We start from the raw sequence: 16,760 nt of genomic DNA, 5'->3' as shown, positions 1-16,760 counted from the left end.
GGATTTCCTATCAAAATCAAATTGAGGGTCTCCTGAAACGTAGTCATGATGAGATTTATGCAATTTGTCCTTTCCTGAAAGTTTTGTCTTGTTACGGACCTTAGTAAGACAGCTCTTCGATTTCCTTTTTTTCAGTTTGCAAATCAGAACACTGCTTGTCCTGAACGTAATCTGTTGTTTGTTTCTACGTGGGTTCCATTTTGGCCTTTATCACCGTGACATTTCTCCCATGACTTTGAGCTAATGAATGTCAACGTCTGAGGGTGTAAAATTAGGTTTCCATTTTGGCTGGCATCTTAAGTGGCCAAAAATGAGATTTTGGCTTCAGTGATTAGAAATCATTAGGCATTACTCTGTCATTGCAAATACACTCTTCTTTAGTGCGCACACACACACACACACACACACACAAATATATTAATCTTTATGTATATCTGTATCACGCTTTGTATGTTATTTGGGAAACCCTGTCTTTCATGGGGTTCGTCTTTGTAAATGTTTCCATATTAACACGTATTCTTTCCCATTACTGAGGAGTTTTTCACTTTTGGGATGGACTACAGTGTATGTAACCAAATGCTCTTGCTGATTAATTCAGTGTTTGAAAGTTACCATAAGTCTGAAATTGACATCTTTGCCGCCCAGTATTTATGTGTATCCATGATCACGTTATTAGGATAAATTTGTGGCATTATTTTTTAAGGTTGTTGATATTTACCAATTTGTTTTTCACACTGAGTCATTTCCACTTTAGCCCAGTGGATCAGAGTGGCTATTTTTTTAATCTGTCCAGTGTTTCCTAAAGTTAAAAAAAAAATCTGATTATTTATTGTTTTTATGTAGATAGTCTTAATATGTCTTTTCTAATAAGAATACTTATCAAATGTATTCTGCTTTGCAACTTACTTTATAGAGGTACTGTGATATCATTCTTACATCATCATGTCTTGTATTTTGACATTCCATTTAAATTTTTTAGTAGAATCTATTTTTGAAAAATTTTAGCAGGAAGTGTCATGACCAAGAAGCCAAGTGAGAGCTCCCTGTACTTGAAGTGTATTGGTGGTCAAGGCTAACAGGTGGTCCCCACCCTGCTGTCACCCACCTGTGTGTTAGCAGAGCCCGTTTATTGGGGATAAAGCTGAGGAGTGTGCACGCGGCTCTCGTCCTACCTCCCCACCCAGTTTTTTTTTTTCCAGGTTTTACTTTTGTGTCTTGAATGAGGCCTGTCCAAATCACGTGGGAAGCTTTGCAAAATCACCCAATCTCTCTTGCCGTCCAGTCATATCAAAATGACCTGGGAAGAAATCAAGGCATGTGTATTTCAAAATGCTCCCAATTGATTCTGATACCCCGTCCCAGTGGAGAGCCTGGGTATAGGCTATGCTCGAGTTACTCCCATTTCGTTGTCTTTCTCTGCTACCACCTGGATTTCCAGTGCATTTGAACTGTGTAGAAAACATAGAACTCTGGTTCTTGATCCATAGTGCCCCCGGGACTCACTGTGTCTCTCTGCCCCACGCCCTAGTCAGGGACGATTGGATCCCCAAATGCACACTGTCATTTCTCCTTCTGGCTGTGTGCCTGAAGGCTGGAGGGGAGAGGGGACATTGGGGGAAGAACACTTGCCGGGATTCAGATTATTACAGGTTCCTGGGATTATTACAGATCTCTAGGAATGGTATATGTAATGGGGGTGGGCGGTATGAAGCATCTCCCTTTTTATTTTCACGTTTTAGGTGAAGTCATCAGAATATTTCATGAGCCAAAGTCGGAGTGACTTTTCTCAGGGTAGCTCCATCTGTGTTAACGTGGTGTTCATTCCTTCCACAGCTGACTAATAGAGTGTATCTCCGTCTTAGTTTTCAGTGTCTGCTGAGCGTTCTGCTTCAAGTAGTTTAGGAAGAACAATGTATTTTTTAACTGAAAGCTAATTTGATGTGGTTTTAAGGCTTTTGCTCTTATGTGGCCTCCTTTCAAAGGACTTGAAAAGTCATTTAGCAAAAGCAAAGACCTGGAACCTAGAATAACCAAAAAGAGAGTGTTGGTTTCCTTTATTTTTCCATGGTTCTTTTTTTTAGTTTTCTGTTTTAGTCCTTCCCCTGAAATTTCTTCCAAGCCACGAGCTTGCATCAGAAGAGTTGAGAAATTGGAAAGACTAGTTAGTAATGATCTCTAATGGTGGAAAATTTCCAACAGCCTTGAGGAGCAGAGATACTCACTTTTGAATGCCCAGTCAGCCCGGAACAGACAAGCCTTGGCGAATGGAATCACGTGCTCGTTGCGCCACCTAGAGACCATCGTGCAAAAATGCTGGAAGCAGGCCGTAAAATCTCTAGATGTTGTAAGCTGCCCGGATGCAGAATTCTCTTTGTGCTTCTGAAAGAGGAATAATCTTGCCTATTCCCTTAATGAACTCCTTCCTGTTGCCTCCTTTAGGAGCAATTGAGGTTTGGATAATCTTTTGGATCTCGTTGAAAAGAAATTCAATTCATAAGACGAAGATTGTTTTTTCTCATTTCCCGTCTTCCAAGTAGGCAGTGCCCAGGAGATGTTGAATGACAGGTTTTTGGAGTCGAGTAGGCCTAGATTTTAATTCTATCCTTCCTGGTTACCAACTGTTGGACCAGCCGGCCAGTTGTTGAACCTGTTCCGGCAGCAGGTTCCTCAGTTGTGCAGCTGTTTGTGTATTTCAGGGTCGTTGGAATGTCATCAAAGATCATCTGATAGTGCTTCCCTTCTTTGCTTTTTGCAGAAAACATATCGTGGAAGTCACAGGCAACCTTTTCAGTTTTCCAAAGTAGAAGGGGCAGGTGCTCCAACAAGGCAAGCAGAGCAGTTGTTAAAGGATAATAAAGCACAACACCTTTGAGAAGGCAGATGGCCTTACGTTCCTTCCCAGCACAGCCTCCGACAGAGCAGATTCTTCTGATGAAATAATTCTGAAATCTCAATTTAAAGTGGCTAAGTGGTGTATTACTATTTGTCATAACACAGAAAAGCACCTGCTTCTAAAACAAAGCTGCTTAATCTTCTAAGATCTCTCAGTTAATGATTCTGTAGTTGCAGAACAGACTTGCAGGTGCCCAGGCGGGAGGAGGGGTCCTGGTTATCTGGGATGATGCTGTTCTTATTAGAAATAAGAGGGTGAGGACGCAGGTAGTTCTCAAGGCGATGGAAGGCAGATTCCCTTATTTAGAATGACTTTATTTTGAAAACTGGGGAAATGCCTGAATACAAACTGAACCTTGTTGATTATAATGACCAAGAACTGTGCAAAATGGTTTTCATACTCTGAAGAGTTGCATTCCTGGCCAGAGACCCTTCAGAGTTTGTCTTGATGTCAGATTAGTAGCTTCTCTATTTGTGAATTTTACCTTTGTTCGGTCGGTTGGACAGTCATCACAAAGGACATATCTGTAGTTCATTTTTGTGATTGCCCTTGAACCAAGGCAGATGTTGAAGTTGGACAAGGCTGTTGTTTTTGTTTTTTTCCTAAATGCCTTTTCTTTCCCATTCCTTTAGCTTGATTGGGCCCCAGACGAACTCATTTTAAATGAATGAATGAATGAATATAGTAGGCTCCACACTGGTCATGGAGCCCAATGCAGGGCTTGAACTCATGACCCTGAGCTCGAGACCTGAGCTGAGATCAAGAGTTGGACACGTAATCCACCGAGCCACCCAGGTGCCCCAATAAACTCATTTTTAAGATAAACTGTTTCTGAACAGTATATTTTAATATGAGAAGTTTTGATAAATATTTCCCTCAACATTTTCAGATTGTCCTAAAAGAGAAAAGTGACTACAATGTGGAAGTGAAAAAAGGTCATGAGAAAAAGATGACTTCAGAATTAAGACTCTCTTTTGAAATGTAGGTTTGGTTGTGTTTTGTTATGGGAAGGCCACACCTGGAGAAGACGTAATGTATTTACTCATAGTGCTCAAGAGTGGGAGTGCGCTACACCACATGGGGTACAGGGACAAGCACTGAGGGGCGTCAAGAGACAGAGGGAGTGAGGGGGAAATGTGGACAAGAGCCTTTGTTGTGGTTTCCATGAAAAAAGCAAGGCAAGATAAGGTAGGCAGGTTTAAGGTTGACCGGTTTGAATAATCTCATTGGACTTTGGAGCATAGGGGCTGCCCCTACCTAGCTGTCTGCCTTGTGGTGATGAGGGCAGGGGACAGTGGGCCAGAGTGCAAAACCCTGATAAAGGAGATGTGGGGTTTGGGATCTGGATTGGAGAGTCTGCATATGAAATGCATGCTTCCTATCGCTAGGAATTAGCTAACCCTGGGAAGGGCGGTTCCTCCAATCTTAGCAAGGACCCAAGGGATCAGAGGATCAGAGAATACCAAAAATTTTAAAAAGTGACTAATACAGGTTCATGTTAAAATTTTTAGAGGGTTTTCTACTTTCCCAGATGATAGAAGATAATTATGCATCTTTACAGAAGTATAATTATACATAATTGCATATGCAGTGCTTGGTGTCATTTTAATATATTTTTTCTCAAATACAGATGGCAGGGAATGAAGTGAGATGCATGTTTACCCATGTCTTCCTCCATCTCCATCCCCATCCCTATCACAGGAGGAAGCCTCCTGGTCTAAACGCTGCTAGAATTCAACCGTAACTGTGAGCGTGACCTGGGGACGACGCTCTGAACGCAGGCTGCCTGCGGTTGACTGCTGACTCTCCCATGCACAGGCTCAGTGGCCTGGGCAGATACTTGATGTTTTCATGTCTTGGTTTCCTTATCTTTAATCTGGGGATCTAAGCGTTGTCTCTGTTGGTGAATTTGTTGTGTGAATTAAATTAGTAGATACTTGTAAACCCTACAGCAGAGTGCCTGGCAGAGAGCAAGCGGACTGGGGATTTAGATGTGTTTATGCCGATGTTATAATTACTACTGATACTGTTATTGCAACATCACACGGTGTCCCATGACCCTGTGACAGGCAGTGATGGGGGGTGCGAGAGTTGTAAATCGTGCCAGGAGGGTAGTGAGAAAATACGAGTTCTTGGTGAAAGAACCATGTGCTTGGGAAACTGCAGACGTGTGTCGCGGGTGCACATTCAGGTTTACGGTGAGAGAAGTAGAGTTGGCTTTTGCAAGTGAGGACAGATGATAGGGAATTTTCAATTCAAAGGGGTTTGAGATACTCAGTCAATCCTCAGTCCTCACGGTTAATGGATTCCGCGTTTGCAAATTCAGCTATTCGCTAAGATTTATTTGTAATCCCCAGATCAGTACTCCCGGTGCTTTCATCATCATTCGCCCACGTGAGGTCAGAACAAGGGAGATGCCCGCCTTCTTGGTTCAGCTCTCCTCCACTAAATGGGAGTCCTTTTCATAGTCAAGCCTTGAAATCTGTGTTGGAGGTGTTGCTGTTTAAAGGGGTCCCCAAGCATATTTCTGAAGTGCTGCTTGATGTTCGTAAGTGCATGGAGCTGAAATGCGCCTTATGGGGGAAATGCGGGTTAGATAAACTCAGGTCAGGCGTGCATTACAGTGTCGTTGCTGTGAGTTCCATGTTAATGAACCAACAATGTATATTAAATAAGTTGTCTTTTAAAAGTACATAAAGCAAGGTTATGTACTGACTGATTGACAAAGTCTTGACACCAGAGGCGGGAAGTCATCTTACCCTGTACTTCCCCTCCGAAGTGGCAGCTCGGTATTTGTTATCTCGGGATTTGCAGTGACTTCATAGAACATAGCTGCGGGGGTGGGGTGAGGGGGTGAAGCAGAATGGACTGGACTTTGAGAGCTTGGGGAGCCCTCAGTCAGGGGTGGGCCCTCGAGAGGAGAATCCCAGGCAGTCCTAGGCTCATTCCCTCCTAGCCCTGTGCCCTGTACGTGCTAAGTGGGGAAGAGAAATTTCACTGTTGATGAGCTGACTGCATGTGAGGTCTAATAGGGCATCTGGCCAGCCCTTGGCACACTGCTCAGGACAGTCACAGGGGAGCAGGACAACCTACTGAGATTTCATTCATTTGTTTGAAGTCAGAAGCTGCCTCAAAATTGCTGGTGCCGGGGAAAATGCCATGCCCTTGAGATCAGGGGAATTTTCAGTCCACAATCATTGTATCCATCATAGAGGAGGCCCTGCCTCCGGTGGGCTTGGCTTGTATTTCTGCATCATTCCTGACAGGACTTTCTCATAAGGTTTTGTTGTTGAGAATGTGCTTCAGTCCCTTGGGGTCCAAGGACGGTGTTAGTAAGAATCCAGAGTACGTGAGTGGGAATTGTAGAAAGTGATTCTGGCCATTTACCTGATTTTGTGGAGCTCCTCAACCCTCCCCCTCTTGGCAACAAACCATCTCTGGTAACCACACGGTAAAGCAGTTTTTTATAAAGTAAGGCACATTTTCCCATGTGAGTGATTTAATAATTAGGATAGTATTCCTAAGCAAGCACTTTGCTTTCAAATAAATATGTGACCCATGAACAATAGTTCAAAAAAGCAAAAGGACAACGAATGTTTGTTTTTTTTTTTTAACTGTTGTTCATTGAAATTCTCCAAGTTTCAGTCACACAGAATTCAGGAGGTCCCAGTGTGGGCTGGGGTTCTCTCCCAGGAATCTCCTGCCAATCCTTGCGAGTCTATCCAGCCCCAGACAGTCCCTTCCACCTGAGAGAACCCTGGGGCCTGTCGGTGAGGGATTCCCCGTGACTGAGACCCGCATGTGGTGGTGAAATCGCAGGCAGATACTACGTGTGCCTGTTCCTTGGAGTCTGGTCTTCTATGGGCTGCTCATAGACGCTGCAACCTGGTCCGTTCTGATCACACCCCCCCTGTCCCCATCTGAAATGCCACAAAGCCCCAGTCCTAATCATTTCAACTCTTGCTCCATCAGGGTGTAAACCAGCTGGGGGAGTCCAGTTTAGTAACTGGAAGCTGGAGCAGAATCAGCCACCAGATGGCGCTAAATGACAGCCGTTGACTACTAACCAGAACCGCGCACCTTCCCCCCCGCCCCAAACTTGGCCAGCCAGCCACAGGGACACCCAGTGATGTTGCAGCTCTGCTTATGGGCCTGCAGAGCAGAAGTTGTAGGACCACCACAGGGGCCTTAGGATCTCCTCGGGGTCGGGTGGGGGTCACTAGCCTTCATGGGGGCCTTTCAGGGGCTAAGAATACTCTTAAGATGCACAGCTGGCCTCCCTATTAATTGGGATTTGTCTGTTGTTTGTGGCTGGTGAGCTTTTTATCGAGCACCTATATATCTGACTTTCATGCTCAGTTCTTTTTCCTTATGCTGTCATGAGGTCTTTTATATGAGGTACAATAGTCTGTACGTCTAGTATTATCTTCTGTCTTGACACAGACATGCAGGAAAGAATGCACTGGAAATGGAAGAGCTAAATGGATATTGACTGTAGAAACAATGTGTTTTGAGTTAAACATGCACATAATTAAAATGTTTGATGCAGTAACATGGATTGGGTAGGAGTGGTCAGTGGTGTTGCAGTAAACCAGCATTGTTGGGGTCGGGTACAAAGCTGTTTGGGGAAGTCTGAGATGATTTCCTTTTTCTTTCTTTTCTTTTCTTTTCTTTTCTTTTCTTTTCTTTTCTTTTCTCTTCCCTTCCTTTCCCTTCCCATTTTTTCCTTTTCTTTCTTTTTTAAACTTTATTCATTTGAGAGCGAGAAAGGGAGAGAGAGAGAGAGAGAGAGCACAATAGCTAGCGAGCAGCGGGGGAGAGGGGGAGAGCGAGAGAGAATCTTAAGCAGACTCCCCAGCGAGCATGGAGCCCAACATGGGGCTCGATCCCATGACCCTGAGATCATGACCTCAGCCAAAAACAAGAGTCAGATGCTCAACCGACTGAGCCACCCAGGCACCCCTGAGCTGATTCTTGATACACATTTCTCACATGGATAGACTCTTATAGAATCATTTTTCAGCCTTTTCTTATAAGTAGCCACTTCCTGAATTGTATGTTCGAAGATGTCGTTGAGACTTCTGCCTTGATGACAGAAAGTATGTGAGCCTCGTGGAAACTCATGGACCATTTTTTGCTTTTATCTCTGCATTTGCCTTCCTCATGCCAACAAACAGCAAGTGGGATTTGGAAAGGAACCAGCCAACCGAGGGCATTCTCTGAGGCTGCCAATAGTCCAGGCAAAAATTTGCAGGCACTTGTGTTGCTCACTTCCTTGATTGGCAAGCAGGAGTCATGTCTTTCAAGGGACTTCTTCCTTACAGGTGAAGAGAAGATCACCAGTGTCCTGTCCTTACACGGCCAGGGTGGGCTCTATGGTGTCTTTGATGGATGTTTTTGATTAAATGCTACAGAGCATGGCACACGCTGTCTTCACCTTTGGTTTTAAGTGCAAAGACCACAGCTTTGTTGTCACTGTCTGTGCAGAAGAGGAAAAGTTAGCTCTGGAAAGTTCTCTCTGGCAGAGGCCTGGAAGATCAGGTACTGGTTTGTATTTCGCATCAGGGACCCCAGCAGAGCAGATCACTTGGACAGAGCTCCTGCGAGGTGGGCTCTTCAGGTTGGTACAGTGTCATGGGGCCACCTCTCTCTCCGGTTAACCTCATTTCGCTTCCTAGTGCTGGAGAGAGACAGACAAGAAGTCCCATGCAGAATACTTGGAGATATTTTCTTCCCTGATCTTGCTTTGCTCTCTGCCTCCCTTGGGGAAGGACAGTGAAAACTGGCTCAGGGTGGCGTCCAGGGATAGCCCGGTGTGAGCATTCACAGTGGGAGGTGGAGGGAGACCCCCTTTTTGCCCTTCTCTTGCCAGAGGACATGTGTTGTCCCTCCCATTTCCATCAGGTCAGTGATTTACATCTGTGCCATGCTCTTGCCCTCGTCCCCAACTCAAGCAGGGGCAGGAGCTCACAGGGGCGGTGGAGCTAGGGATATAATCCCATCTCAGAATCACCCCCCAGACATCCGACATTTGCCTTACCTGTTGTGGGTACCCCCTGCAGGTGGTGGAAAGCACATCCGTCCTTACTCCCTGACAAGGGATACATGAATAATTGTACTCTTGATATGTTTTGATATTTTTAAAGGAAATATTTTGAAAGAAAATGAACTATGGTTCTTTGTCAAGACAATTTTTGAGCTTCATCTTTCTCTTGTATTTTTTACTGTAACTTATTTTAACTCTAAGCAAAATTTTGTAGGGATGATTACTGAAAACGGAGTGAGGAGACAGGTTTGCCCTGCTCCCTCTTCCCAGCTCCTTTCCTGTTCAGCACCCATTGTACCCCAGGGGTCCACTTAGATCTCCTGTTGGCGCACAATCTGTTTTCTGTCACTAGGGGGCGCTCCTAACAAAGGGATGTGTATTAGCTGCCATCCGGGCTGAAGGAAGGAGCAACTTTGTAAGGAGCAATTCAGATGTGCTGGAGAAAGTGGAGTATTTGGTGGGGTTATTTTATTGTACTTTATTTTTAGAGAGACAGAGGGAGGGGAGGGGCAGAAGGAGAGGGAGAGAGAGAATTTTTTTTTTTTTAAAGATTTTATTTATTTGAGAGAGAGCGCATGAGAGGGCGAGGGGCAGAGGGAGAAGCCGACTCCCTGCTGAGCAGAGGGCCTGATGTGGGACTTGATCCTGGGACTCCAGGATCATGACCTGAGTCGAAGGCTGTTGCTTAACCAACTGAACCACCCAAGTGCCCGGAGAGAGAGAATCTTTGCTTAAGATTAAGATTCCATGCCTGGAGCGTAGCCCAATGTGGGGCTCCCATCTCACGACCCTGAGATCACCACCTGAGACGGAAGTAAGAGTCGGTGCTTAACTGACTGAGCCACCCAGGCGCCCCTAGCGGGGTAATTTTCAAAAGGTTCTGAAGAACCCTGCTCCAGCCAAAATCTTTCGCCTTCTACTTTTAGCTTAAAACCTGCAAGAACTTTGTTCCCTTTGACACATGACTGTGGCAGAAGGAGGCAACTTACCGAACAGTGTTAGCGTTAACTTCTTAAGAGTATTGTACACACCTTTTTGACAAACTTTCTTTATACGGAACTTTGGAGCCAAAGGGCACCACCTAGTGGGAGGATGATAGTGGGAGATGCCCTATAAACAAATCACTTTTTTTTTTTTAAGATTTTATTTATTTGACAGAGAGAGATCACAAGTAGACAGAGAGGCAGCAGAGAGGGGGTGGGGGGAAGCAGGCTCCCTGCTGAGCAGAGAGCCTAATGCGGGACTCGATCCCAGGACCCTGGGATCATGACCTGAGCCGAAGGCAGAGCCACCCAGGCGCCCCAACAAATCACTTTTATTTGAAACTATGTAGCAAAGCGTTTGTGAGCCCCGCCTCTGGGCCAGGCTACCTGTTTTTGCAGCCCGGCTCCATTCCTCATCAGCTGTCTGATCTTGGACAATTGTTCTGATTTTCTCTACCTCATATCTTCATTAGTAAGATGGGCAGAATAATGGTTCCTACCTAGGCTTGCTAGGGAGATTAATGAGTTAATAGTTGTTGAGTTCTTAGCAACCTGCCTGGCGCTGAGAAGATGTTAATGAATTCTGATTGTTGATATCACTGTTTGGATCTGATGGCTGTCATGAGTCCAGGGTCTGCATTTTCCCCCTTGGATGACTGGGGCAATTCTCCATTTGACCATAACTGGCTGGGTCAGAGAGTAGAAATATGTCGCTTCAAGAGTGGAGGTAGTGCTAAGGAGTGACACGTCCCAAAGGCCATGAATTCTAGAAGATTTTCCTAAGAGGCAGGAGTTTTATACCCTTTGAAGAGCCTCTTTAATGAAGAGGCCGTTCTTTTTCTTCTGCCTTTTGGCTACTCAGGAGCTAGCACACAGGTCCACGGCCAAGTATGTCCTCATGGATCCAGTCTGTCACAGTAGTCTGCTTCTGGGAGAATTTTCAAAGGCAAGGGGGGCTCAGAACCACAACATAAATATTAAAAAAATTTGTTGTTCAGAACAGAAAGCACGGTTCAGTTGGCTGACTCCATCCCGGAGAAACATTTCAAGTGCCTTGAGCTTAGGCTGGACAGTTCTAGAACCAAAGTGTTAGATCAGAGTCTAGAATAGAATGAGCGGTTACGGGATTCTGGCATCTGGGATGGGTTGTTGCAAACATTCAGCACTTCTTCCCCCGATGCTTTGCTGTCATTGCCTGGCCTGGTGGTTTTGGCCGTGGTGGGATCCTCTCAGAGCACCCTTGAGAACAGTCCTGGCTCTTCTGGGGCGCAGGCAAGAGGGTGAAGAAGTGGTCAGCCCAGAGACCCCTGGTACAGTTGCCTGCTTGCTGTTGACCTTGCTTTGACAGCCCTGGAACAGCTCCCCATGGTGTTAGGGTGCCTTCTGTTTTTATTCTTTCTTTTCCCGGAGACTTTATTTTTTCCTTTTCCTTTTTTTCCCCAAATGGTCACCAATTGTCCATGTGTCTCATGGCTCTGAATTCAGTGTGATGTGACCTTGGGAGAGGAGGTGTGAGCACGCCATCCAGACCTGTTTCATGTCTGGGAGGAAGTAATTTATACACTAGGAACTGGCTTCGTGGCGTGGGATTCTAATTCTGGGGATGGCATTTTGTATGTGTAGGAAGGCTGTCAAAACCTTTCCAATGGGAAGGGACAAGAACCAATTTGAGAATAATGTGCTTATATAAAAACTGTCCTGGTGCAGGCATCTTGGCACGCTTCCTGTACTTGTTCATTCTGAAGGGGAGAGAAGGGGGGCAGGAGGAGTTCTCTGGTGGACTCCTGCAGACTCCAGACTCTCCAGCGAGAAATGACTCACCCTCTTGAAGTGGCTCTGGAGGTCACATAGTTAAAAGGGTGCCAGGTGTTTATGACTTCTGGCTTTCTTGTCATTCTTGCCCCTCCTCTTTAAATGTTTACCAAACTGATCCACCTGCTGAGAATATATGGTTTTTAGGTGGTCCATGGGGGTGTCCACTGGTTTTTGATCAGTAACAGAACAGCCACGGCAGCCACCCCCTCCCCACTGCCAGCAGCATTTTGGGGCACTTCCTGGGGCATGGGTCAGATGGCTTCCATGTACTATTTCATTGCATCTCTGCAAGGCACAGGGCACAGCAACTCATTTTCCTATTTTGGAAAAGAAGAAAACGAGGCTTTTTTAGCTCTGGGAGGTTAAAAACCTGCCAAGGGGACTGCATTGTTTTGGCAGGAAAAGGAAACTTGCAAACTTATTGTGACTCCTTGCATTGTTTAGCTAAAGGAACAGACTGCAGTGCAAGCAGGGAAATGGGCGACTGTGGCGTATGTCTGCACGGCTCTCTCTCTGGCTTCTAGGAGCACTGAGTGGGTGTACAAAGCTGAGACTTTCTCTACTCCTGTCCCATCCTCCCAGGGCCGAGAAACCCACCAAATACTTGTCTCACTGTGGCCTTTTCATTCTCAGAACATCACCATGAATGAAGACTGCACACCAACTGGCCGCTTGCTTCTCTCTTTTTTAAAAGATTTTATTTATTTGTGAGCGAGTGAGAGAGAGACCGAGTGAGAGAGCAAGCACCAGTGAGGACAGCAGCAGAAGGAGAGGGAGAAGCAGAGTTTCTTCTTCCTCTTCCCTGAGCAGGGAGCCCCGATGCAGGGCTTGATCTCAGGACCCTGGGATCATGACCTGGGCTAAAGGCAGATGCTTAACCGACAGAGGCCTGCCCCGCCCCCCAGCCCCACTTCCCTCTGCTTGCTTCTCTTTAAGGGAATGCGTACAGACCATTGGCTTTGCTGGTTCTGAAATCAAACCCAACAAGAGCAAGTCCACATCCTTGTCCGCAGGTAGAAAGTAGAGCTGGGCTTGCTTCTTGAAAACAGAGTTGCTTCGAACACTCAGGGCCAGCAAACCGGGGCAGTGGTGGGTGTTCAGGCTTGCCTGACGCCAGTCTCCTCCTTAGCCTCTAGGCTGTGCTGTCTCTCTATTGAAGGAGAAAGGGAAATGCCGGATGAAAGGTCTCACTCTCTGGGTTCAGTTCAGGTTAAACAGAGACGCCTTTTTCCCCTGCCCTCTTTGTTTCACCGCTGCCTGCTTGCTCAGTGTTTTTCAGTCATTTAAATTTCATCAGTTTTGCTTCTGGGTTTTCTTTGTCCTTCCCTTCTTCCTCCAGATTTAGAGCCTTTTCTGCTCAGAGATGCTTTCTCTTCCCCGCACTGATGTTCACCTTGATCTAGAACTAAGACAGAATAATGACGGGACGCAAGTGCTTTGATGACCAACGTCTTGAATGCTTATTTACCTAACTTTATGGAAATCCAGAAATTGGCTCGAATTCTCTGCCTCCTGCTGCTCATGGAACCCGAGAGTAGCAATTGTGATTTTGCTTCTCTTGACCGTCCAGCCCTTTCTATGGCTCTTTGAGATATCCTAGATGTTCGTTCTTGGCTCCCTGGAAGGGCTCTCCCACGCTGCAGCCATTCCTTGTCACTCCTGAGCAGTGGTAGAAAGAGGACAGGCTGGAGAGGGGAGAACAGGAAGAGGGAGATCCCTGCAGTTTAGCTCTTGTTCTGGGGGCAGGATCCACCACAAATAGCATACTTGGGACCCGGTCTAGTAGGGGAAGAGCCACGCCAGTGCTTGCAGATGGGAAAGCTGCATTAGGAAGCACGTTCCTCCCGTACTTGGGGAAAGCACTGCAAAGCTCTGCAGTTTCTGTGCATTGAAGGGAGCCCAGGCTCCAGCTGGCTGGGCTTCGCTAAGCACCCACACTAACTCTCCAAAGCAAGAGAGGAGGCGTGTCCCTGGATTTCAGCGGACTGGTCGGAGTGGGTCACTGAAAGATGGCACCTCGTGGGGCCCCTGTAGAGTTCCTTGATAGTAATGGGCCAGGCAATGGAATAGGGGCATATAGAGCAATAAGGAACTCAGGAATTGGCTCATTTTTTTCATGCAACCAATATTCACGAGCATTTTTTATATTTAAGGGACTGTGCCAATAAAGCTCTAGTCACAAAGGTGAACCAGGCAGAAGCCAAACCTCTTGGAACTTAGTCCTTAGTGAATTCCCCATCCCTCTGGACCTCCACGCACAGTATTCCCTCTGCTTGAACTGTCTTCCCCTTCTCTCCTCTCCAGTTTTCAGTCCACGTATGATTCCAGTGGGATGTATTACATTCTTAGACTAGAAAAGGTGAGTCAGATGGGAGGTCCAGGACCTTCTCCTGTTTCAGCACCTACCACCCCCATCATTATCACCTGTTTGCCGGTCTGATGTCTCCCTGGAGGGATAAATCCATTCCTGTCTGGCTCACCATGACATCCCTTATCCCCAGCCCAATCCCTAAGATTAGATCATCAGGTAGGTTTACGGCAAGTGTGTGTTCAATGAATGAATGAATCAATCAATCAGTGAGCGATTCTGTCATTCAAGAAGGGAGATGCATTTGTGTGTGTGTGTGTGTGTGTGTGTGTGCGTGTGCGCGTATGTATGAGATACCAGGTGGAAGTTGATGTATTACATGAGAAAAGTTACAGAGTAGAAGGTGCCCTTGAAAGTCCAAAGAGGAATAAGCAGAATTTGAGGAATCCATGACCTTCTACGGAGGGGACATTGGGGATAGGGTTAAAGAGCAAGCAGTGCTAGGCATGCAGGCATTGGAGGAAGAACAAAGGAGGAGCACCCGAAACAAGCAGCGAGAGGCTAAAAAATGTGAAGAAAGTGCTCCTTCGACGACAGGCCATGGAAGAGTGTGTGCTGGGGTGTTTGGGTGAAACTGGATAATTTTTAAATTAGGGGCTGGTGGGTGAGAGCTGAGGGTTTCCCTTCGGAAGTATACAGACGGCCTTTCGTGCATATCCTCTTAGTCTTCTTGCTCTGCATGCCCGTGAGGACGCTCTAGGACTTCTAATGGCTGTCTTGGACTAGAACTGCACTGAGTACCCAAGGCAGGTTCTTCTGAGCAGCACGTTGTACCAGACTTACCTGACACACCTGCATTAAGTGTGTGCGCACATGTTCCTCTGTGTATCTGTCCACCAGCAGGAGCCAAAGTAATGGCCAGAGAAAATCGGGTAGCCAGAACTCTCTGATTTATTTGTAAGAGTTAGGAAACATAATTAATACTCTCCCTATAAAAGACCATTTGCATAGCCCTATTTTAGTGTTTCCTAGTGATGCAACACTGTATATATAGTACTACCCTATTTTTAGTGCTGGGCATGAATATATTGCATAAGGCTGTTGGTTACCGAAGAGTGTTGTACCTTTAAGCTCAGTCCCCTAGGGAGTCCCCCTGAGTCATGGCCTCTGGCCCTGCTTCATTCCCTGATGCCCCTGAGCCTAGCAGAGCTAATCCCTATGCTGGGTGGCTGATGGCTCTGTCCCCTTTGCCCTCCACTACTGCTTATCTAACAGTCTTTTGTTTTCACCCATTTTACATATCAGAAGGAGTTACCTCCCTCTTAAGAGAGAGTGCTGTGGAAATACCAGCTTGGCCAAGCTGGAGCAGCCAAGGGGCCTTGGCTGATAAGCGCCATCTTTCTGGTCTTTCCTTGTAAACCCCAGTCTGGTTCAGGGGCTTCGCCTGCGCTTGGCCTCCTGGGGCCGTACTTCTCACTCGCCTTCTTCTCCTTCCGCATCCGGAAACTAAGGGGAAGGCAGTCAGAAGTGCTCACAAAGTCCTTGGCAGCATTGACATGGTAGTGTAAATGTGTAATAAACCACAAAATAACACTTACCAGGGTGAATTCTTCAAATCTCTCCCTAAATTTCCCTCTCCAGATCTGAACAAGTATCTGCAACGTTTGGTTCTGCTTTCGGTCCTTTGACCTTATGCACATTCTCTTTCCACCTTTTTTTTTTTTTAAAGATTTTATTTATTTATTTGACAGACAGATCACAAGTAGACAGAGAAGCAGGCGGAGAGGGGGGCCGAAGCAGGCTCCCTGCCGAGCAGAGAGCCTGATGCAGGGCTCGATCCGATCCCAGGACTCTGGGATCATGACCTGAGCCGAAGGCAGAGGCTTTAACCCACTAAGTTACCAGGAGCCCCCTCTTTCCACTTTTTAACAAGATTTCCGTTTGTTGCTCCATCTGGTGTTGGGCCTATTATGGAAACCTGAAGAGAGCAGAAGGAAACACGCAGGAGACTGCGAGAAATCACCTGCATCCCCAGCCTCCACAGGCAAACCCTGCTCCTTCTAAACCCTGCTAAGTCTGTGAACTCTGCTCTTGACACAGTTGAGAAGAAACTGTGTTCAATTTCCTTTCACTTCCATATGTCATCAGTAATCCCTGATGGAAATCGTGTGCAGTGGCTGAATAGCATTTCATTACATAACTGAACCTGAATTTACTTCGGCCTTCTCCTGTATAATTAAGGATTTTAAAAAAATATATTAAAAATATTGATTCAGTAAATGTACCGTGTATCACTATTGGTCCACATTTAGAATTATTTCCCTAAGAGGGGTTATTAGACTTTTGGGCCAAAATGTAAGGACATTTTTGAAACCTTCTTTTATAATTTTGTGTATTTGTATTTCCTGTTTTAAAATTCTTCTTCCTGCTTTCCACAAAGCAGATTTTTATTCATATCATTTCTATGAATTTATTTGAGTTTTTTTTTTAAACCTAATTCTAAAAGCAGGACAAGGCTGTTGCAGAGAATCCAGAAATATAGACAATCAAAATGATTTAGCTAAAAATCAGCTGTATTCCTTCATATGTAAATAAAATATTGTTACAATTTTGGTGAGTATCTTTCCAGATAATATTTTTCTCTACTTATATAGATAATATGCTTTTACTAAAGTTGTGATCATACAGGTTGTTTTTTAAATCTTCAAAATGGGT

General features: G+C 45.6%; 1 protein-coding gene across 1 annotated transcript in view; it reads left to right on the top strand.

Moving 5' to 3' along the window:
- Window positions 1–16,760, top strand: part of ELMO1 (engulfment and cell motility 1) — a 524,906-nt gene that overhangs the window by 202,964 nt on the left and 305,182 nt on the right. The gene's annotated exons all lie outside the window — the stretch shown is intronic.

The sequence above is a fragment of the Martes martes genome (assembly GCF_963455335.1).
Source record: "Martes martes genome assembly, chromosome: 11".
NCBI lineage: Eukaryota > Metazoa > Chordata > Mammalia > Carnivora > Mustelidae > Martes > Martes martes.
This window is presented reverse-complemented; position numbering and strand designations above follow the sequence as displayed.